Source organism: Protopterus annectens, chromosome 2.part0 (genome assembly GCF_019279795.1).
Source record: "Protopterus annectens isolate FY-2018-M chromosome 2.part0, PAN1.0, whole genome shotgun sequence".
Taxonomy (NCBI): Eukaryota; Metazoa; Chordata; order Ceratodontiformes; family Protopteridae; genus Protopterus; species Protopterus annectens.
This window is the reverse complement of record NC_056728.1, coordinates 1,627,656,027-1,627,681,046: the sequence shown is the minus strand read 5'-3', so window position 1 is coordinate 1,627,681,046 and position 25,020 is coordinate 1,627,656,027. Positions and strand designations below refer to the sequence as shown.

Here is a 25,020-nt window from a genome sequence, read left to right as displayed (position 1 = left end):
AAATGCATACACAAAATGCATCAAATATACTTCGTGTATGCATCAAAATGAATCAAAATGAAGCAGCGTATCACCAATAAATAGGGAATAAGGAATGAATAAGAATCATTAAAAGCACTCAATATAACCAATAAAGAGAGAAAGTATGAAAGAAAGTATGCTCTCCACTGTGAATCCTTATACAAAATAATTTTGAATTAATGGAATGTGAACATTAACTTGAGTAAATGTTGTGTGAGTTAAGATGAACCCTCACTTAAATGCATATAAGCTAGCGAGTTTGCGCTTGTGTAAGAAAGCGCTAAATCCGTGTTAATAAGATTTATAAGCTAGCCTTTAAAAAATGTATAATAACAATGATTAAGGTAATAATTGTGATTATGGCTAGGTTCCATCAGTAGTGTATAAATTTTACTTTGTGTATATTTTAAAATTTACGTAATGCCCTTGCTTGTGTAGTTGTGTAAATAATTTCTTCATTAACCCATTAGTATGTCACTACAATAGGCATATTACGTTAATGGTAATGACAAAACAAATTTGAATCCAATAAATATGTATACGTAGAAGTAAAGCTTCTCTTGCAAAAATCTAATGATACTGACAGATGTGCGCTTGTATCTAAAAAACCGCTCAACCAAATTTTATTCTATAAGGAAATATTAGCAATTAATTGTAGGTGTATGTGTATTCATAAATACAATAACAAATCTATAAAATAGGTTGGTAAGTAATTTATTAAATAGTTTATTAATTAGCCCACAATACGAATATATAAGACGCAAAAGTGAATAAGTGAATGGTAATATCATAGTAAGTGGTAAAAAATAAATGATGAATAATAAGTGAATCTAGTTATGCAATGTTCGTAAAAAATAACTTTAAAAATAGTATTGATTAAAATATTTAAATATTCATTATGTGTTATACTTGTTTAAAATATTTATTAATTGTAAAATTTATTAATTATAAAAAAAATTATATTAAATATGAAATATAAAATTAAATAATAAATAAATAATTATGATTTTTAAATTAGTGAATTTATAAATATCTATTAAGTAACAATGAGTTTAAGACACATTTATCTAACTAATGATTTAAATTTTAAAATACTACCTATAGATAAACTGTTGTTTAAGCCTGGCCAATAGTTGGCATTCAATCTTAATTGCCATTCTAACGCACATCTTTCCAATAATAATTGCCAGGCACCCCCTCTAACGTCTGCTTTTAGGACATCCAATACAACAAATTTAAAGTTGTGTGATGTGTATGTATTAATGTGTTTGGCTAAAGCATTTAATTCATTTCCATCTCTTATGGCCCTTATATGTTCACCTATATGTTCTTCCAATTTCCTTTCTGTTTTTCCTATGTAAAATGAAGTACAGTCATTACATAGGGCACAATACACAACTTTCTCTGTATAACAACAAGCTTTTTCCTTTAAACAGATCTTAATATTATTTATCATCAATTCATTCGTTTCAAATACATACTTACAATATTTACATCTACCACATCTAAACGTTTTCCCATGTTTTGTTTTGTATGTTTTTCCAAATGTTTTTTCAAGTTCACACCTTTTTTGTATACTATTGATGGATTGTCAGTAAAAAGAGGGTGCAATGCTGTATCCGCCTTAATAAGCTTCCAATTCTTCTTTAAAATGTTATCTATAGAAGTGCTGTCTGAATTAAAGGTTGTGATAAAGCTCTTTGTAAAAGATGTTCCTGTATTATTTAATGTTTCAGTATCAATATGAACCATTGTAGTATGATTATTAATGTTGTTGTCCAAGTTTACCACATTTGAATTCGATACATTTAGTGTAGTTTTATCTGTACAATTTAATAAAGGTATGAAATGTAATTTGTCTCTTTTATCAACTACTTCATTCATAATGTTATGTATTAAATTGTCAGGGTACCCTCTATTTTTAAACATGTCACACAATATAAGACATTCAACTATAAAGTCATCTCTTTTACTGGTCATCCTTGAAGCCCTGACAAATTGACCCTTTAAAACAGCTCTCTTCTGAGTATAAGGATGGCAGCTATTAAAATGTAGTAAGCTGTTGCTATATGTTTCTTTTCTGTATATTCTTGATTTAAACTCTTTATTTATAATGTCTTTTTCCAGTAAAACATCCAAATAATATATGGTAGTGGAATTGATGGTAGCTGTGAATTTTAAAAAGGTAGTTGTTGAGTTAATATAATTTAAAAATTCATGTAGTGTATCACTATTACCGTTCCACAAAATAAAAATGTCATCCAAGAAACGTAAATAAATCTTACAAAAGTTAAAAAATGTTGAACTAAAAACGTACTTCTTCTCCCACATGTACATTACTATGCTTGCATACAGGCCACCACACGGTGAACCCATGGCCACTCCTTCACTTTGCAAATAGATTTTGTTGTTAAAAATTATGAAATTGTTCCTTAAAATAATATCGATAAGTTGATCAAACAAATTAATACTCGTTTGATTTAAACCCTTTTCGTCCAAAAATAAATTAAACCAATCTATACCCGTGTCGTGAGGAATGACAGAATATAAATCTTTAACGTCAATAGTGACAAATATGTCATTCCCATTGTATTCAGTAGATCCAATTGTGGATAAAAAGTCCCATGAGTCTTTCAATAAATGTTTTTCCATGAGTATATACTTTTTTAACTTGTTGTCAATAAATTTTGCTAAAGGGTTAGTGATAGACCCTTGTGCATCAACAATAGGTCTGAAAGGGGGTTTTTGTAAGTCCTTGTGGATTTTAGGCACCCCAAACATTGTTGGAGTCCTGGGGTGACAAATGTTTAAATAATTAAATTCATCTATGTCAATAAAACCTTCAATAAATAGATCATAGATGGTACCTCTAATACGTCTATAGGCAGTATTTAGTTCGTTTAATGAACTCAACATGTATGTTTCACTATTCAATATTTTTTCTAAAGCATCATTGTAGTCATAAGTATTAAATATAGTCATCCCACCCCCCTTATCAGGTTTAATAAATCTAATATTTTTTGCCTCCTTTAACATGTTTAAAGTGCTATACTCATTTCTTGACAAGTTATGACTCATATGCCTATTGCTATGTGCATTAAGAGCACGAAAATCAAGTTCACATATTCTTTCAAATGTATCCAATGTTGGATGGAGAGGAGGGTTAAAGGAACTAGAAACGTATAGTGGTTTCATTACTTGATCATTATTATGAAATAGTAAACTTAAATTTAATTTTCTAACGAATAATTTCAAGTCAATGATAGAAGACACCATGTTCATTTTGTTACTAGGGATGAACGTCTGACCTCGTGAAAACAAATCACAAATGTTTTGATCAAAAGCAAAATCAGAATAATTATACACAGTGAAATCACCAGTGGTGTTAGAGTACATAATGGGCTTCTGATTAGTTGGTTTGCCAAACAACATATCATGCTCTAATGTCCCCTCCATTGACCCCTGTTGTTGTTGTTCCGCCCTCTGGAAAAACTTCCACGTGTGTAAGTCTGATTCTGTGGACCCCAATTTTTCTGATTTTGGTGTTGAAAGGATTGTTGCCATTGAATTAGTCTTTCTGATCTCCGTAGGGGTGGAAACATATCTGTCTCTAAAAAAGTGTTCTCATCAAATTCACTGTCATCGCCCATGGTATTAGAAGTAAAAATATTATTATTGTCACTGTTTCCACTAGTATTAGGTGTTAATTTCATTCCCCATTGTTGGGACATAGGGGGTGCAGGATACGCTGTACCTTGACCATAAGAATTTGTATCACGTTCAAGTTTTTTAAACTTTCTTTCTTTTATGATCTTCATTTTCTCATCAATTGATTTAAAAATTCGGTGATAGTCAAAATTGTTGTTATGAAAGGCTGGATCATTTTTTACTATAGAATTCAATTCATTAGCTTTTTCAGTCAATAAATCAATTGACTTTTTGTTGTCATCTATAACTAGATTCATGTAATCAATACCAAATTTGTCAAACAGTTTAATTAAATCTGTATGGAGTGGTGAGTTAACAATAAGCCCTGTGGGGAATCTCCAAACTGGTAGTCCCTTTGGAACAATATTTTTCTTAATGCATTCATGAAAATAATTATTGTCCATTTGTAATTTTTTGATGTTTAAAAGAACATAGTCTAAGTCAGATAGTTTGTCATTAAATGACTTATGCATACCTGTAGTAGTCTTCGTGGTTGTTGAAAAGCCATAAGTGTTATTTAGCCATGAAGAAATTTCATTTTTCCTACTTAGATTAACATCAACAGAAGTAGATGGTTGTTCATTGTCTACTACACTAGTTCTTCTATCAGATGGTAAATGACCAGAAATTTGTTCATTAGTTCCAGTCCCGTTAATATCTACAAAAGGATTTGAGTGAAGAGTCAAATTCAAACCTTGTGATAAAGTACGCTGCTCCAGTCGGTCAATTCTATCTGTTAACTTCTCAATAAGCTGTGTCAGGCTACACAAAATGCTTTCAGGTGCCGTTTCAACCTCCGTCTCAGCCATGTCCATACCGAAACCAAGACAATAAGAGTATAGATAAACCAACAAAAACCAAAGAAAACAGACGAAAACCTAGCTATAATCACAATTATTACCTTAATCATTGTTATTATACATTTTTTAGAGGCTAGCTTATAAATCTTATTAACACGGATTTAGCGCTTTCTTACACAAGCGCAAACTCGCTAGCTTATATGCATTTAGGTGAGGGTTCATCTTAACTTACACAACATTTACTCAAGTTAATGTTCACATTCCATTAATTCAAAATTATTTTGTATAATGATTCACAGTGGAGAGCATACTTTCTTTCATACTTTCTCTCTTTATTGGTTATATTGAGTGCTTTTAATGATTCTTATTCATTCCTTATTCCCTAATTATTGGTGATACGCTGCTTCATTTTGATTCATTTTGATGCATACATGAAGTATATTTGATGCATTTTGTGTATGCATTTTAAATATACAACTGGATGTATGCCGTAATCACATAAGTATTTGCATAGTACTGATTTCAGCATTGTGCTCAATGAGACAGTACTGGTTTGCTACTACATTACTACAGCACTATTTTATGTATTTGTGTTACATTGGTAAAAGCCTTAAAGCATGTTATGCCTTTAACTTTTTGAATTTATTTAATTGATTACATCACTGACTCAACTTATTTAAACTACAGGAAGTGATGCAAAACTGTTTTTGAAAAAGTTTGGCATGAGCCAAACGAAAGCTTTACTTTAACTGTTTTTTATGCATCGTGGCTTTTCTTATTTTAACTGTGTTTATACATCGTGGATTTTCTTAATAAACCCAGCTGAGTTCAATTTGGACACTTGTTTTTGGTGGGTTGTGCCAACATACTTTCGTCAAGCAAGTCCGTTTTCTTTGGTTTTACATGCAACATTGTAGCAATTTCCTACAGTTTAAGAGATAAAAAAACTCTCTCTCTTGTTTTAACTAAAACCTGTGTGCTGTAGTGCTCTCTGCAAGCAGGTTATAAACTCGAGCAACTGTTTGCTACTTTTGTAGCAAATGGTTTGAGATAGTTTACAAGAAGGATTTTTTTAACTAAAACATGAGTGCCTTAGCACTCCATGCAACTATTTGCTACTTTGGGACAGAAATGATTTTGGAATGTCTAAAAGAAGGCCGTGCATGCTTTTTTGTCAGAGCTCTATTAAAATACTCAGAAATTATTTGGATTTGGGTGTTAATTGGGTAGATCAGCAGGTAAAGAGAGAATCCGTTAAGATCAGTCTATAAAGCATGACAGTTACATGCTTTCTTTTATTTCTTCATGTATTAATGGTTTGCTATCATGGTACAAAATAAACAATACATGAAATGGGTTCTAGAAAACATCAGTGAGGAATGCTTCCAAGGACTATACAGAAAAATGCAAAGTATTTGATGACTGGAAGATAGAAGGAATTTGTATTAGGAACCGAGGTGCAAGTGCTACTGGGTTAGGTCCAGGCCGAATGAAACAGGAGAGTATGGATTAGAATGTCCGGACTCGGAGGAAAATTAATATTCAAAGAAAATTAGAAAAGTGCTTCTAATTTCTTTAAGCAAAGATTAAATCTAACTTATTTGAAGAGAAATATTTTAGCAGGTAGATGATGTCTCAGGTACTGGAAATAAAAGTACTGAATATATATTTTGATGTTTTCTGAAAACAGAGACTGCTCCCCTTGAAAAGGGGTTCTGAGTACAAGTGTAGAAAGGGGTTAGGATGCTATATTTGAAAGTACTTCCTTTTCTTTTTTTAGGATATATGGTATGGCAGCATTAAAAGGCATTTTCCAGTATGGGGAGAAATAGAAGTAAAACGTAAATAGGTGTAATTTTTACAAAATTTCAGATGTGGAATGTAAAGAGAAAAATGGACCTTAGCAAAAATAGTTAAAATACCAAATAGTACTGAGATATATATATATATATATATATATATATATATATGGTACCCTGTAACTTTGTCAAATGGTACTACGGTTGACATCTGTTTAAATGATGCAATTTGGTCGACTAAACAGATGGCTGACAATCAGGCAATATTGACAATCCCCAAGTAGGGGACTGTGTGATCTTGGAGTTAGAATATAAAATTAGCAGGGGTGTAGAGGGGTGCAGCCCCTCACATAGAGGGTGCAGGGGGACTTGCCCTCCTGTAAAACATGATGCTTTCCTTGTGTTTGTGATTTTTTAAGGTTTTGCATGTGCCAAGATTAATTCTCAGCACATGCGTAGTAGCATGTTGACAAGTATAATGTTGGTCAATTTTTTTGACATTATGCACATTTTCATAAATGGTATTCAATCAATTTAAGTATATATATATATATATATATATATATATAGATATATATATATATATATATATAAATATATATATATATATATATATAGATATATATATATATATACACATATATATATATAGATATAGATATATATATATAGATATATATATATATATTTACTATCAAAATGTAGAAAATCAAAACAATTTTCCACATTTTGATTGAATTTGTTTTCCAAATTTGGTAATACAGAATTACCAAATTGTCAGAAATGGTTATCACGGAATCGACATTTGAGCACTGGAAGTTCCAGTGTTGAAAGTCCATGTTACCAGTAATGTTTCTGCATGGGAACAAGCCCCCATACCCCCTGCATATTATATATTCCAACTCCAAGATTGCACTACATTGAGGAAAAGGGTACATTTCCTAGTCCCACTGTAGTGCGATCTGTTATCAGAATGCCAATCCCATATTAGCAAATGCACACTACCATTCGTTAATGTGGACTTGAACATTTCCTGATTTGCATTACGGAACCTAGCCCTTGCTTGTGTAGTTGTGTAAATAATTTCTTCATTAACCCATTAGTATGTCACTACAATAGGCATATTACGTTAATGGTAATGACAAAACAAATTTGAATCCAATAAATATGTATACGTAGAAGTAAAGCATCTCTTGCAAAAATCTAATGATACTGACAGATGTGCGCTTGTATCTAAAAAAACGCTCGACCAAATTTTATTCTATAAGGAAATATTAGCAATTAATTGTAGGTGTATGTGTATTCATAAATACAATAACAAATCTATAAAATAGGTTGGTAAGTAATTTATTAAATAGTTTATTAATTAGCCCACAATACGAATATATAAGACGCAAAAGTGAATGGTAATATCATAGTAAGTGGTAAAAAATAAATGATGAATAATAAGTGAATCTAGTTATGCAATGTTCGTAAAAAATAACTTTAAAAATAGTATTGATTAAAATATTTAAATATTCATTATGTGTTATACTTGTTTAAAATATTTATTAATTGTAAAATTTATTAATTATAAAAAAATGTATATTAAATATGAAATATAAAATTAAATAATAAATAAATAAATAAATAAATATGATTTTTAAATTAGTGAATTTATAAATATCTATTAAGTAACAATGAGTTTAAGACACATTTATCTAACTAATGATTTAAATTTTAAAATACTACCTATAGATAAACTGTTGTTTAAGCCTGGCCAATAGTTGGCATTCAATCTTAATTGCCATTCTAACTCACATCTTTCCAATAATAATTGCCAGGCACCCCCTCTAACGTCTGCTTTTAGGACATCCAACACAACAAATTTAAAGTTGTGCGATGTGTATGTATTAATGTGTTTGGCTAAAGCATTTAATTCATTTCCATCTCTTATGGCCCTTATATGTTCACCTATACGTTCTTTCAATTTCCTTTCTGTTTTTCCTATGTAAAATGAAGTACAGTCATTACATAGGGCACAATACACAACTTTCTCTGTATAACAACAAGCTTTTTCCTTTAAACAGATCTTAATATTATTTATCATCAATTCATTCGTTTCAAATACATACTTACAATATTTACATCTACCACATCTAAACGTTTTCCCATGTTTTGTTTTGTATGTTTTTCCAAATGTTTTTTCAAGTTCACACCTTTTTTGTGTACTATTGATGGATTGTCAGTAAAAAGAGGGTGCAATGTTGTATCCGCCTTAATAAGCTGCCAATTCTTCTTTAAAATGTTATCTATAGAAGTGCTGTCTGAATTAAAGGTTGTGATAAAGCTCTTTGTAAAAGATGTTCCTGTATTATTTAATGTTTCAGTATCAATATGAACCATTGTAGTATGATTATTAATGTTGTTGTCCAAGTTTACCACATTTGAATTCGATACATTTAGTGTAGTTTTATCTGTACAATTTAATAAAGGTATGAAATGTAATTTGTCTCTTTTATCAACTACTTCATTCATAATGTTATGTATTAAATTGTCAGGGTACCCTCTATTTTTAAACATGTCACACAATATAAGACATTCAACTATAAAGTCATCTCTTTTACTGGTCATCCTTGAAGCCCTGACAAATTGACCCTTTAAAATAGCTCTCTTCTGAGTATAAGGATGGCAGCTATTAAAATGTAGTAAGCTGTTGCTATATGTTTCTTTTCTGTATATTCTTGATTTAAACTCTTTATTTATAATGTCTTTTTCCAGTAAAACATCCAAATAAGATATGGTAGTGGAATTGATGGTAGCTGTGAATTTTAAAAAGGTAGTTGTTGAGTTAATATAATTTAAAAACTCATGTAGTGTATCACTATTACCGTTCCACAAAATAAAAATGTCGTCCAAGAAACGTAAATAAATCTTACAAAAGTTAAAAATGTTGAACTAAAACGTACTTCTTCTCCCACAGGTACATTACTATGTTTGCATACAGGCCACCACACGGTGAACCCATGGCCACTCCTTCACTTTGCAAATAGATTTTGTTGTTAAAAATTATGAAATTGTTCCTTAAAATAATATCGATAAGTTGATCAAACAAATTAATACTCGTTTGATTTAAACCCTTTTCGTCCAAAAATAAATTAAACCAATCTATACCCGTGTCGTGAGGAATGACAGAATATAAATCTTTAACGTCAATAGTGACAAATATGTCATTCCCATTGTATTCAGTAGATCCAATTGTGGATAAAAAGTCCCATGAGTCTTTCAATAAATGTTTTTCCATGAGTATATACTTTTTTAACTTGTTGTCAATAAATTTTGCTAAAGGGTTAGTGATAGACCCTTGTGCATCAACAATAGGTCTGAAAGGGGGTTTTTGTAAGTCCTTGTGGATTTTAGGCACCCCAAACATTGTTGGAGTCCTGGGGTGACAAATGTTTAAATAATTAAATTCATCTATGTCAATAAAACCTTCAATAAATAGATCATAGATGGTACCTCTAATACGTCTATAGGCAGTATTTAGTTTGTTTAATGAACTCAACATGTATGTTTCACTATTTAATATTTTTTCTAAAGCATCATTGTAGTCATAAGTATTAAATATAGTCATCCCACCCCCCTTATCAGGTTTAATAAATCTAATATTTTTTGCCTCCTTTAACATGTTTAAAGTGCTATACTCATTTCTTGACAAGTTATGACTCATATGCCTATTGCTATGTGCATTAAGAGCACAAAAATCAAGTTCACATATTCTTTCAAATGTATCCAATGTTGGATGGAGAGGAGGGTTAAAGGAACTAGAAACGTATAGTGGTTTCATTACTTGATCATTATTATGAAATAGTAAACTTAAATTTAATTTTCTAACGAATAATTTCAAGTCAATGATAGAAGACACCATGTTCATTTTGTTACTAGGGATGAACGTCTGACCTCGTGAAAACAAATCACAAATGTTTTGATCAAAAGCAAAATCAGAATAATTATACACAGTGAAATCACCAGTGGTGTTAGAGTACATAATGGGCTTCTGATTAGTTGGTTTGCCAAACAACATATCATGCTCTAATGTCCCCTCCATTGACCCCTGTTGTTGTTGTTCCGCCCTCTGGAAAAACTTCCACGTGTGTAAGTCTGATTCTGTGGACCCCAATTTTTCTGATTTTGGTGTTGAAAGGATTGTTGCCATTGAATTAGTCTTTCTGATCTCCGTAGGGGTGGAAACATATCTGTCTCTAAAAAAGTGTTCTCATCAAATTCACTGTCATCGCCCATGGTATTAGAAGTAAAAATATTATTATTGTCACTGTTTCCACTAATATTAGGTGTTAATTTCATTCCCCATTGTTGGGACAAAGGGGGTGCAGGATACGCTGTACCTTGACCATAAGAATTTGTATCACGTTCAAGTTTTTTAAACTTTCTTTCTTTTATGATCTTCATTTTCTCATCAATTGATTTAAAAATTCGGTGATAGTCAAAATCGTTGTTATGAAAGGCTGGATCATTTTTTACTATAGAATTCAATTCATTAGCTTTTTCAGTCAATAAATCAATTGCCTTTTTGTTGTCATCTATAACTAGATTCATGTAATCAATACCAAATTTGTCAAACAGTTTAATTAAATCTGTATGTAGTGGTGAGTTAGCAATAAGGGGAATCTCCAAACTGGTAGTCCCTTTGGAACAATATTTTTCTTAATGCATTCATGAAAATAATTATTGTCCATTTGTAATTTTTTGATCTTTAAAAGAACATAGTCTAAGTCAGATAGTTTGTCATTAAATGACTTATGCATACCTGTAGTAGTCTTCGTGGTTGTTGAAAAGCCATAAGTGTTATTTAGCCATGAAGAAATTTCATTTTTCCTACTTAAATTAACATCAACAGAAGTAGATGGTTGTTCATTGTCTACTACACTAGTTAGTCTATCAGATGGTAAATGACCAGAAATTTGTTCATTAGTTCCAGTCCGTTAATATCTACAAAAGGATTTGAGTGAAGAGTCAAATTCAAACCTTGTGATAAAGTACGCTGCTCCAGTCGGTCAATTCTATCTGTTAACTTCTCAATAAGCTGTGTCAGGCTACACAAAATGCTTTCAGGTGCCGTTTCAACCTCCGTCTCAGCCATGTCCATACCGAAACCAAGACAATAAGAGTATAGATAAACCAACAAAACCAAAGAAAACAGACGAAAACCTAGCTATAATCACAATTATTACCTTAATCATTGTTATTATACATTTTTTAGAGGCTAGCTTATAAATCTTATTAACACGGATTTAGCGCTTTCTTACACAAGCGCAAACTCGCTAGCTTATATGCATTTAGGTGAGGGTTCATCTTAACTTACACAACATTTACTCAAGTTAATGTTCACATTCCATTAATTCAAAATTATTTTGTATAATGATTCACAGTGGAGAGCATACTTTCTTTCATACTTTCTCTCTTTATTGGTTATATTGAGTGCTTTTAATGATTCTTATTCATTCCTTATTCCCTAATTATTGGTGATACGCTGCTTCATTTTGATTCATTTTGATGCATACATGAAGTATATTTGATGCATTTTGTGTATGCATTTTAAATATACAACTGGATGTATGCCGTAATCACATAAGTATTTGCATAGTACTGATTTCAGCATTGTGCTCAATGAGACAGTACTGGTTTGCTACTACATTACTACAGCACTATTTTATGTATTTGTGTTACATTGGTAAAAGCCTTAAAGCATGTTATGCCTTTAACTTTTTGAATTTATTTAATTGATTACATCACTGACTCAACTTATTTAAACTACAGGAAGTGATGCAAAACTGTTTTTGAAAAAGTTTGGCATGAGCCAAACGAAAGCGCTTACTTTAACTGTTTTTTATGCATCGTGGCTTTTCTTATTTTAACTGTGTTTATACATCGTGGATTTTCTTAATAAACCCAGCTGAGTTCAATTTGGACACTTGTTTTTGGTGGGTTGTGCCAACATACTTTCGTCAAGCAAGTCCGTTTTCTTTGGTTTTACATGCAACATTGTAGCAATTTCCTACAGTTTAAGAGATAAAAAAACTCTCTCTCTTGTTTTAACTAAAACCTGTGTGCTGTAGTGCTCTCTGCAAGCAGGTTATAAACTCGAGCAACTGTTTGCTACTTTTGTAGCAAATGGTTTGAGATAGTTTACAAGAAGGATTTTTTTAACTAAAACATGAGTGCCTTAGCACTCCATGCAACTATTTGCTACTTTGGGACAGAAATGATTTTGGAATGTCTAAAGAAGGCCGTGCATGCTTTTTTGTCAGAGCTCTATTAAAATACTCAGAAATTATTTGGATTTGGGTGTTAATTGGGTAGATCAGCAGGTAAAGAGAGAATCCGTTAAGATCAGTCTATAAAGCATGACAGTTACATGCTTTCTTTTATTTCTTCATGTATTAATGGTTTGCTATCATGGTACAAAATAAACAATACATGAAATGGGTTCTAGAAAACATCAGTGAGGAATGCTTCCAAGGACTATACAGAAAAATGCAAAGTATTTGATGACTGGAAGATAGAAGGAATTTGTATTAGGAACCGAGGTGCAAGTGCTACTGGGTTAGGTCCAGGCCGAATGAAACAGGAGAGTATGGATTAGAATGTCCGGACTCGGAGGAAAATTAATATTCAAAGAAAATTAGAAAAGTGCTTCTAATTTCTTTAAGCAAAGATTAAATCTAACTTATTTGAAGAGAAATATTTTAGCAGGTAGATGATGTCTCAGGTACTGGAAATAAAAGTACTGAATATATATTTTGATGTTTTCTGAAAACAGAGACTGCTCCCCTTGAAAAGGGGTTCTGAGTACAAGTGTAGAAAGGGGTTAGGATGCTATATTTGAAAGTACTTCCTTTTCTTTTTTTAGGATATATGGTATGGCAGCATTAAAAGGCATTTTCCAGTATGGGGAGAAATAGAAGTAAAACGTAAATAGGTGTAATTTTTACAAAATTTCAGATGTGGAATGTAAAGAGAAAAATGGACCTTAGCAAAAATAGTTAAAATACCAAATAGTACTGAGATATATATATATATATATATATATATATATATATATGGTACCCTGTAACTTTGTCAAATGGTACTACGGTTGACATCTGTTTAAATGATGCAATTTGGTCGACTAAACAGATGGCTGACAATCAGGCAATATTGACAATCCCCAAGTAGGGGACTGTGTGATCTTGGAGTTAGAATATAAAATTAGCAGGGGGTGTAGAGGGGGGTGCCGCCCCCTCACATAGAGGGTGCAGGGGGACTTGCCCTCCTGTAAAACATGATGCTTTCCTTGTGTTTGTGATTTTTTAAGGTTTTGCATGTGCCAAGATTAATTCTCAGCACATGCGTAGTAGCATGTTGACAAGTATAATGTTGGTCAATTTTTTTGACATTATGCACATTTTCATAAATGGTATTCAATCAATTTAAGTATATATATATATATATATATATATATATATATATATATATATATATATAAATATATATATATATATATATATATATATATATATAAATATATATATATATATATATATATAGATATAGATATATATATAGATATATATATATATTTACTATCAAAATGTAGAAAATCAAAACAATTTGCCACATTTTGATTGAATTTGTTTTCCAAATTTGGTAATACAGAATTACCAAATTGTCAGAAATGGTTATCACGGAATCGACATTTGAGCACTGGAAGTTCCAGTGTTGAAAGTCCATGTTACCAGTAATGTTTCTGCATGGGAACAAGCCCCCATACCCCTGCATATTATATATTCCAACTCCAAGATTGCACTACATTGAGGAAAAGGGTACATTTCCTAGTCCCACTGTAGTGCGATCTGTTATCAGAATGCCAATCCCATATTAGCAAATGCACACTACCATTCGTTAATGTGGACTTGAACATTTCCTGATTTGCATTACGGAACCTAGCCCTTGCTTGTGTAGTTGTGTAAATAATTTCTTCATTAACCCATTAGTATGTCACTACAATAGGCATATTACGTTAATGGTAATGACCAAACAAATTTGAATCCAATAAATATGTATACGTAGAAGTAAAGCATCTCTTGCAAAAATCTAATGATACTGACAGATGTGCGCTTGTATCTAAAAAAACGCTCGACCAAATTTTATTCTATAAGGAAATATTAGCAATTAATTGTAGGTGTATGTGTATTCATAAATACAATAACAAATCTATAAAATAGGTTGGTAAGTAATTTATTAAATAGTTTATTAATTAGCCCACAATACGAATATATAAGACGCAAAAGTGAATGGTAATATCATAGTAAGTGGTAAAAAATAAATGATGAATAATAAGTGAATCTAGTTATGCAATGTTTGTAAAAAATAACTTTAAAAATAGTATTGATTAAAATATTTAAATATTCATTATGTGTTATACTTGTTTAAAATATTTATTAATTGTAAAATTTATTAATTATAAAAAAAAAATATATTAAATATGAAATATAAAATTAAATAATAAATAAATAAATAAATAATTATGATTTTTAAATTAGTGAATTTATAAATATCTATTAAGTAACAATGAGTTTAAGACACATTTATCTAACTAATGATTTAAATTTTAAAATACTACCTATAGATAAACTGTTGTTTAAGCCTGGCCAATAGTTGGCATTCAATCTTAATTGCCATTCTAACTCACATCTTTCCAATAATAATTGCCAGGCACCCCCTCTAACGTCTGCTTTTAGGACATCCAACACAACAAATTTAAAGTTGTGCGATGTGTATGTATTAATGTGTTTGGCTAAAGCATTTAATTCATTTCCATCTCTTATGGCCCTTATATGTTCACCTATCGTTCTTTCAATTTCCTTTCTGTTTTTCCTATGTAAAATGAAGTACAGTCATTACATAGGGCACAATACACAACTTTCTCTGTATAACAACAAGCTTTTTCCTTTAAACAGATCTTAATATTATTTATCATCAATTCATTCGTTTCAAATACATACTTACAATATTTACATCTACCACATCTAAACGTTTTCCCATGTTTTGTTTTGTATGTTTTTCCAAATGTTTTTTCAAGTTCACACCTTTTTGTGTACTATTGATGGATTGTCAGTAAAAAGAGGGTGCAATGTTGTATCCGCCTTAATAAGCTGCCAATTCTTCTTTAAAATGTTATCTATAGAAGTGCTGTCTGAATTAAAGGTTGTGATAAAGCTCTTTGTAAAAGATGTTCCTGTATTATTTAATGTTTCAGTATCAATATGAACCATTGTAGTATGATTATTAATGTTGTTGTCCAAGTTTACCACATTTGAATTCGATACATTTAGTGTAGTTTTATCTGTACAATTTAATAAAGGTATGAAATGTAATTTGTCTCTTTTATCAACTACTTCATTCATAATGTTATGTATTAAATTGTCAGGGTACCCTCTATTTTTAAACATGTCACACAATATAAGACATTCAACTATAAAGTCATCTCTTTTACTGGTCATCCTTGAAGCCCTGACAAATTGACCCTTTAAAATAGCTCTCTTCTGAGTATAAGGATGGCAGCTATTAAAATGTAGTAAGCTGTTGCTATATGTTTCTTTTCTGTATATTCTTGATTTAAACTCTTTATTTATAATGTCTTTTTCCAGTAAAACATCCAAATAAGATATGGTAGTGGAATTGATGGTAGCTGTGAATTTTAAAAAGGTAGTTGTTGAGTTAATATAATTTAAAAACTCATGTAGTGTATCACTATTACCGTTCCACAAAATAAAAATGTCGTCCAAGAAACGTAAATAAATCTTACAAAAGTTAAAAAATGTTGAACTAAAAACGTACTTCTTCTCCCACAGGTACATTACTATGTTTGCATACAGGCCACCACACGGTGAACCCATGGCCACTCCTTCACTTTGCAAATAGATTTTGTTGTTAAAAATTATGAAATTGTTCCTTAAAATAATATCGATAAGTTGATCAAACAAATTAATACTCGTTTGATTTAAACCCTTTTCGTCCAAAAATAAATTAAACCAATCTATACCCGTGTCGTGAGGAATGACAGAATATAAATCTTTAACGTCAATAGTGACAAATATGTCATTCCCATTGTATTCAGTAGATCCAATTGTGGATAAAAAGTCCCATGAGTCTTTCAATAAATGTTTTTCCATGAGTATATACTTTTTTAACTTGTTGTCAATAAATTTTGCTAAAGGGTTAGTGATAGACCCTTGTGCATCAACAATAGGTCTGAAAGGGGGTTTTTGTAAGTCCTTGTGGATTTTAGGCACCCCAAACATTGTTGGAGTCCTGGGGTGACAAATGTTTAAATAATTAAATTCATCTATGTCAATAAAACCTTCAATAAATAGATCATAGATGGTACCTCTAATACGTCTATAGGCAGTATTTAGTTCGTTTAATGAACTCAACATGTATGTTTCACTATTCAATATTTTTTCTAAAGCATCATTGTAGTCATAAGTATTAAATATAGTCATCCCACCCCCCTTATCAGGTTTAATAAATCTAATATTTTTTGCCTCCTTTAACATGTTTAAAGTGCTATACTCATTTCTTGACAAGTTATGACTCATATGCCTATTGCTATGTGCATTAAGAGCACAAAAATCAAGTTCACATATTCTTTCAAATGTATCCAATGTTGGATGGAGAGGAGGGTTAAAGGAACTAGAAACGTATAGTGGTTTCATTACTTGATCATTATTATGAAATAGTAAACTTAAATTTAATTTTCTAACGAATAATTTCAAGTCAATGATAGAAGACACCATGTTCATTTTGTTACTAGGGATGAACGTCTGACCTCGTGAAAACAAATCACAAATGTTTTGATCAAAAGCAAAATCAGAATAATTATACACAGTGAAATCACCAGTGGTGTTAGAGTACATAATGGGCTTCTGATTAGTTGGTTTGCCAAACAACATATCATGCTCTAATGTCCCTCCATTGACCCCTGTTGTTGTTGTTCCGCCCTCTGGAAAAACTTCCACGTGTGTAAGTCTGATTCTGTGGACCCCAATTTTTCTGATTTTGGTGTTGAAAGGATTGTTGCCATTGAATTAGTCTTTCTGATCTCCGTAGGGGTGGAAACATATCTGTCTCTAAAAAAGTGTTCTCATCAAATTCACTGTCATCGCCCATGGTATTAGAAGTAAAAATATTATTATTGTCACTGTTTCCACTAGTATTAGGTGTTAATTTCATTCCCCATTGTTGGGACAAAGGGGGTGCAGGATACGCTGTACCTTGACCATAAGAATTTGTATCACGTTCAAGTTTTTTAAACTTTCTTTCTTTTATGATCTTCATTTTCTCATCAATTGATTTAAAAATTCGGTGATAGTCAAAATCGTTGTTATGAAAGGCTGGATCATTTTTTACTATAGAATTCAATTCATTAGCTTTTTCAGTCAATAAATCAATTGCCTTTTTGTTGTCATCTATAACTAGATTCATGTAATCAATACCAAATTTGTCAAACAGTTTAATTAAATCTGTATGTAGTGGTGAGTTAGCAATAAGGGGAATCTCCAAACTGGTAGTCCCTTTGGAACAATATTTTTCTTAATGCATTCATGAAAATAATTATTGTCCATTTGTAATTTTTTGATCTTTAAAAGAACATAGTCTAAGTCAGATAGTTTGTCATTAAATGACTTATGCATACCTGTAGTAGTCTTCGTGGTTGTTGAAAAGCCATAAGTGTTATTTAGCCATGAAGAAATTTCATTTTTCCTACTTAAATTAACATCAACAGAAGTAGATGGTTGTTCATTGTCTACTACACTAGTTCGTCTATCAGATGGTAAATGACCAGAAATTTGTTCATTAGTTCCAGTCCCGTTAATATCTACAAAAGGATTTGAGTGAAGAGTCAAATTCAAACCTTGTGATAAAGTACGCTGCTCCAGTCGGTCAATTCTATCTGTTAACTTCTCAATAAGCTGTGTCAGGCTACACAAAATGCTTTCAGGTGCCGTTTCAACCTCCGTCTCAGCCATGTCCATACCGAAACCAAGACAATAAGAGTATAGATAAACCAACAAAAACCAAAGAAAACAGACGAAAACCTAGCTATAATCACAATTATTACCTTAATCATTGTTATTATACATTTTTTAGAGGCTAGCTTATAAATCTTATTAACACGGATTTAGCGCTTTCTTACACAAGCGCAAACTTGCTAGCTTATATGCATTTAGGTGAGGGTTCATCTTAACTCACACAACATTTACTCAAGTTAATGTTCACATTCCATTAATTCAAAATTATTTTGTATAAGGATTCACAGTGGAGAGCATACTTTCTTTCATACTTTCTCTCTTTATTGGTTATATTGAGTGCTTTTAATGATTCTTATTCATTCCTTATTCCCTATTTATTGGTGATACGCTGCTTCATTTTGATTCATTTTGATGCATACATGAAGTATATTTGATGCATTTTGTGTATGCATTTTAAATATACAACTGGATGTATGCCGTAATCACATAAGTATTTGCATAGTACTGATTTCAGCATTGTGCTCAATGAGACAGTACTGGTTTGCTACTACATTACTACAGCACTATTTTATGTATTTGTGTTACATTGGTAAAAGCCTTAAAGCATGTTATGCCTTTAACTTTTTGAATTTATTTAATTGATTACATCACTGACTCAACTTATTTAAACTACAGGAAGTGATGCAAAACTGTTTTTGAAAAAGTTTGGCATGAGCCAAACGAAAGCGCTTACTTTAACTGTTTTTTATGCATCGTGGCTTTTCTTATTTTAACTGTGTTTATACATCGTGGATTTTCTTAATAAACCCAGCTGAGTTCAATTTGGACACTCGTTTTTGGTGGGTTGTGCCAACATACTTTCGTCAAGCAAGTCCATTTTCTTTAGTTTTACATGCAACATTGTAGCAATTTCCTACAGTTTAAGAGATAAAAAAACTCTCTCTCTTGTTTTAACTAAAACCTGTGTGCTGTAGTGCTCTCTGCAAGCAGGTTATAAACTCTAGCAACTGTTTGCTACTTTTGTAGCAAATGGTTAGAGACAGTTTACAAGAAGGATTTTTTTAACTAAAACACGAGTGCCTTAGCACTCCATGCAACTATTTGCTACTTTGGGACAGAAATGATTTTGGAATGTCTAAAAGAAGGCCGTGCATGCTTTTTTGTCAGAGCTCTATTAAAATACTCAGAAATTATTTGGATTTGGGTGTTAATTGGGTAGATCAGCAGGTAAAGAGAGAATCCGTTAAGATCAGTCTATAAAGCATGACAGTTACATGCTTTCTTTTATTTCTTCATGTATTAATGGTTTGCTATCATGGTACAAAATAAACAATACATGAAATGGGTTCTAGAAAACATCAGTGAGGAATGCTTCCAAGGACTATACAGAAAAATGCAAAGTATTTGATGACTGGAAGATAGAAGGAATTTGTATTAGGAACCGAGGTGCAAGTGCTACTGGGTTAGGTCCAGGCCGAATGAAACAGGAGAGTATGGATTACAATGTCCGGACTCGGAGGAAAATGAATATTCAAAGAAAATTAGAAAAGTGCTTCTAATTTCTTTAAGCAAAGATTAAATCTAACTTATTTGAAGAGAAATATTTTAGCAGGTAGATGATGTCTCAGGTACTGGAAATAAAAGTACTGAATATATATTTTGATGTTTTCTGAAAACAGAGACTGCTCCCCTTGAAAAGGGGTTCTGAGTACAAGTGTAGAAAGGGGTTAGGATGCTATATTTGAAAGTACTTCCTTTTCTTTTTTTAGGATATATGGTATGGCAGCATTAAAAGGCATTTTCCAGTATGGGGAGAAATAGAAGTAAAACGTAAATAGGTGTAATTTTTACAAAATTTCAGATGTGGAATGTAAAGAGAAAAATGGACCTTAGCAAAAATAGTTAAAATACCAAATAGTACTGATATATATATATATATATATATATATATATATATATATATATATATATATATATATATATATATGGTACCCTGTAACTTTGTCAAATGGTACTACGGTTGACATCTGTTTAAATGATGCAATTTGGTAGACTAAACAGATGGCTGACAATCAGGCAATATTGACAATCCCCAAGTAGGGGACTGTGTGATCTTGGAGTTAGAATATAAAATTAGCAGGGGGTGTAGAGGGGGGTGCCGCCCCCTCACATAGAGGGTGCAGGGGGACTTGCCCTCCTGTAAAACATGATGCTTTCCTTGTGTTTGTGATTTTTTAAGGTTTTGCATGTGCCAAGATTAATTCTCAGCACATGCGTAGTAGCATGTTGACAAGTATAATGTTGGTCAATTTTTGACATTATGCACATTTTCATAAATGGTATTCAATCAATTTAAGTATATATATATATATATATATATATATATATATAAATATATATATATATATATATATATATATATATATATATATATATATATATATATAGATATATATATAGATATATATATATATATAGATATAGATATATATATAGATATATATATATATTTACTATCAAAATGTAGAAAATCAAAACAATTTTCCACATTTTGATTGAATTTGTTTTCCAAATTTGGTAATACAGAATTACCAAATTGTCAGAAATGGTTATCACGGAATCGACATTTGAGCACTGGAAGTTCCAGTGTTGAAAGTCCATGTTACCAGTAATGTTTCTGCATGGGAACAAGCCCCCATACCCCCTGCATATTATATATTCCAACTCCAAGATTGCACTACATTGAGGAAAAGGGTACATTTCCTAGTCCCACTGTAGTGCGATCTGTTATCAGAATGCCAATCCCATATTAGCAAATGCACACTACCATTCGTTAATGTGGACTTGAACATTTCCTGATCTGCATTACGGAACCTAAAAAATACGCATTTCACCATCCCATTTTCACTTTAAGCGCCGTTCCACATTTTGATAGTAAACTATATATATATATATATATATATATATATATATATATATATATATATATTTATACACTTTTTCACAGTAGGATAGGAAAATTTAGGACACATAAAGAGGAAAAGCATTTGCAATAGGTTTTAGTTAGATAAGATGATAAATGGCACTATTTCCTTTGGTAACTAGAGCACAGACCCCATAAAGGGCAGGTGCTATACAATCATTAAATGAAAGAAATGTTTAATGATATGACCGTGATGTTTTTGTAATGTTAATAGAACTAGGGGGTTCCATCCATTGACTGATTACACATTAAAGAGTTGTACACACTTAGCTGAGGAAGTAATTTTCTTTGGATTTCAAGAGGGTGAGTGATCATTATTTGTAATGCAAGACCAAAGAGAATGTTATGTGCTATGGAAAGTCTTGTGTGAAAATGTACTCCGTAATGAAGAATGCCAGAATCTAGATACACGTGATGACATTTTGAAATGTGTTCTAATATATTTCCTTTGAAGCATTACTGATATAAAAGAAACATTCCCTTGCATTTTTAACAAATGCCATGTGGCCTTTGGATTCATCTGAGCAGGGTACACATTCAGGTAGTTCCTCACTGCCCAACCATTATGATTAATGTATATTATATCTCGGCATCTTTAATAATGAAAATACAATTTGAAATGTGCATGATGTTTGGATTTTACAAGCAAAACTTATATGAGAAGCTAATTGTGTATTATTTATGTCACCTAACACAGTATGTTCATTTGCTTTTCAAAACTGATGCTGGACTGTGCATAGGTGAGATATTAAAAATGATATAGTCCATGAAAAGGTTATGCTTTGCATGAAAAAATTCAATTCTGTGATTGTTTTGCTTTACAGCCCAGCCTTTGTCATAGTCATAATATAAAAATAGAACCACTGAACTTACTTTCATTCCCTTATTTTATATTACTGTAAAAATTTGAATTCTGTGTACTTAGCTGTATAAGCCTGTATCACATTTGACATTTTTAAAATGGATTCAATGCAGCAGTTTGTGACATAAGTAGACACTTTACTTCTTAGAGTAACTGCCTGTTTACTGTGCTGGTGTTAATTAATGGAAAGTCACAGTCTGCGGTGGTGACACACAGAGGCATTAAAACTGTGCACTCCCCCCATCAAAAAAATTAATCTATTCTTTAGCTACGTGAAGGAAGTGCCATTCTTCTATTATAATGTTGGCTAAAAAGTAATCGGCTTACTTAATTTACTTATTATATTTAATGCATTTATTTGTTAACTGGGAGAGTAAACACATCTCTCAGAAACATTTTTGCCCATGACCAAATCCAATAAAGAAAATACAAAACAATAATAACAACATTGAAGTGTATTTGATCAATAATGTGATGATCTTTTCTATGGTGATGCAAGATACCCAGACAATTATCAAAGTCACTTCATATTGAATTTGTTTTCCAATAATTCATTGCAAATACATGCACATATATATATATATATATATATCTATATATCTATATATGTATATATATATATATATATATATATTTATTTATATAGATTTACTTAAATTGATAAAACACAATTTATGTTGACGTGCATAATGTCGAAACAAATTGATCAACATTATGCATGTAGACATGCTACTATGCATGAGCTGAGAACTAATCTCAGTGCATGAAAAACTTAAAAAAAAAACACACACAAAGAAAGCATTGTTTTTGCAGGCGAGGCAAGATGCAAGCCTACCAGCACACCCCATTCCTCCATAACCCTACTAGTTATATATTTTAACTCCTAGATCACACAGTCCCCTGTGAAAATGGTATACTCCCCTATTCTGGGATTGTCAGTCTTGTATTGCTGCTGACCATCTGTTACTCGACCAAATTGTGTCAATTAAACAGATGTTGACCAAAGTACCATTCATCAAGTTAGCAGAACCCATATATATGAATTTATTTAATGTCACATGGCACTAATAGTGATGTGCATAATGATCAACATTATACATGTCAAGACAGTACTACATGTGCACCAAGAATGAATCTCAGTGCATGCAAAAACTGAAAATCCAAAAAAGAAAGAAAAACATAATTTTTGCAAGGGGTTGCTAATTATATATATTTTAGCTTTGAGACTGCACAATTCTTGGATAAAGGACAAATTTGCCACCCCTGAGAATCATCCGATCCATACCTCTGAACTTCTTAGAGCAAGAAATCTAGGTAAAGCCATAAATAAATGCGAGGAAAAAGTCCAAAAATAGGCACAATTTTTAAATATTGCTCTTACAAACTAAAAGAACAGACTAAAAATAAAAGGCAAAAATCTGATCATCATATGAAAATATGGACACTTCAGAGGTAAGGTCTGATCCACTATATTTGTTGGCAGATATCAACCATTTGTTTAGTCGACCAATCAATGTTGGCTAAACAGATGTTGAGCAAAGCACTGCTTAACAAAAGTAGCAGAATTCATCCAACCACAACCCCCTGTTTACCCATTTCGCACAAAGTGGGAATCATTTAGAGCCAAGCTTCACACCACTTTGATATATATGTATATATATATATATATATATATATATATATATATATATATATAAATATATATATATATATATATACACACACACACACACATATATATATATATACACACACACACACACACACACACACACACACACACACACACACACACACACACATATACACACTTGCATATATACATATACACACATACATGCCCTCTAAACTCCATTAGCAAAATTTTCGATCAGATCAACATGAAACCTCACAACTGAAATAGAACAACTTGACATACAAAATCTGCACATCAATAAAAACAGAATAAATGAAATGATACATAAAATACCTCAGCCAAGTGCTGTGAAATCAAGTCACAAATATTGATATGTCCACTTCTGCAAACTCTAGTGTGCATTCTGAAATGCTTATTTAGTAGATTCACACACATACACAATTTCACAAACAGCAACAAAATCTGACAAATGGGGAATTTGCTAATTTTCTTGATAATGTCGCCAGTACCCCTGTGGGAGGAGAAAGAAAGCAACATGGGAGACACAGCTTTGGAAACACTAAAGTTTTGTAGCCCATCATAGAGTACAATGTCCCATTTGGGATGTACCTCACAAGACACTTCCAACAGCTGGAAAGGCCACAAAAGTACCTCACCAAGAGGATTACTTCGCTCAACAGTATATACTATGCAACCCGACTGAAAAAATTCCGGCTGTACTTAGTGGCATATCACTTACTCAGAGGTGATGTCTGCCTGACTTACAAAGCCATGTCCAACTCAGAATTGATGGACATACTCCACCTAAAGAATTCCAAGTCACTGGGAGCCACGCGCTCTAGTGAGCTAAACTTTGCCACAACAATAAATAGAACATGCTGGAGGGATAGATTCTTGTCACAGAGACTCCCCATGCTTTGGAACAAAATTCCAAATTACATCAGGCAGAGCCCCTCACTAACCCTCTTCAAAAGAAACCTTGATGAGTGGATGGGTAACAGAAAATACACCCCTGGGATCACTTCATTGGCTCTGCTTGACAGAGGATCAGTTAATTAATCAATGGGCCGGTGAAAGCCGACACACTCTGGCTAGGCTTATAAATGCCCTTGGGAAGATAACCTAGTACCTACCTAT

The 25,020-nt window shown here is 31.8% G+C and overlaps 1 protein-coding gene across 1 annotated transcript in view; it reads right to left on the bottom strand.

Moving 5' to 3' along the window:
• Positions 1 to 25,020, bottom strand: part of LOC122792861 (peroxidasin homolog) — a 1,756,079-nt gene that overhangs the window by 272,570 nt on the left and 1,458,489 nt on the right. The gene's annotated exons all lie outside the window — the stretch shown is intronic.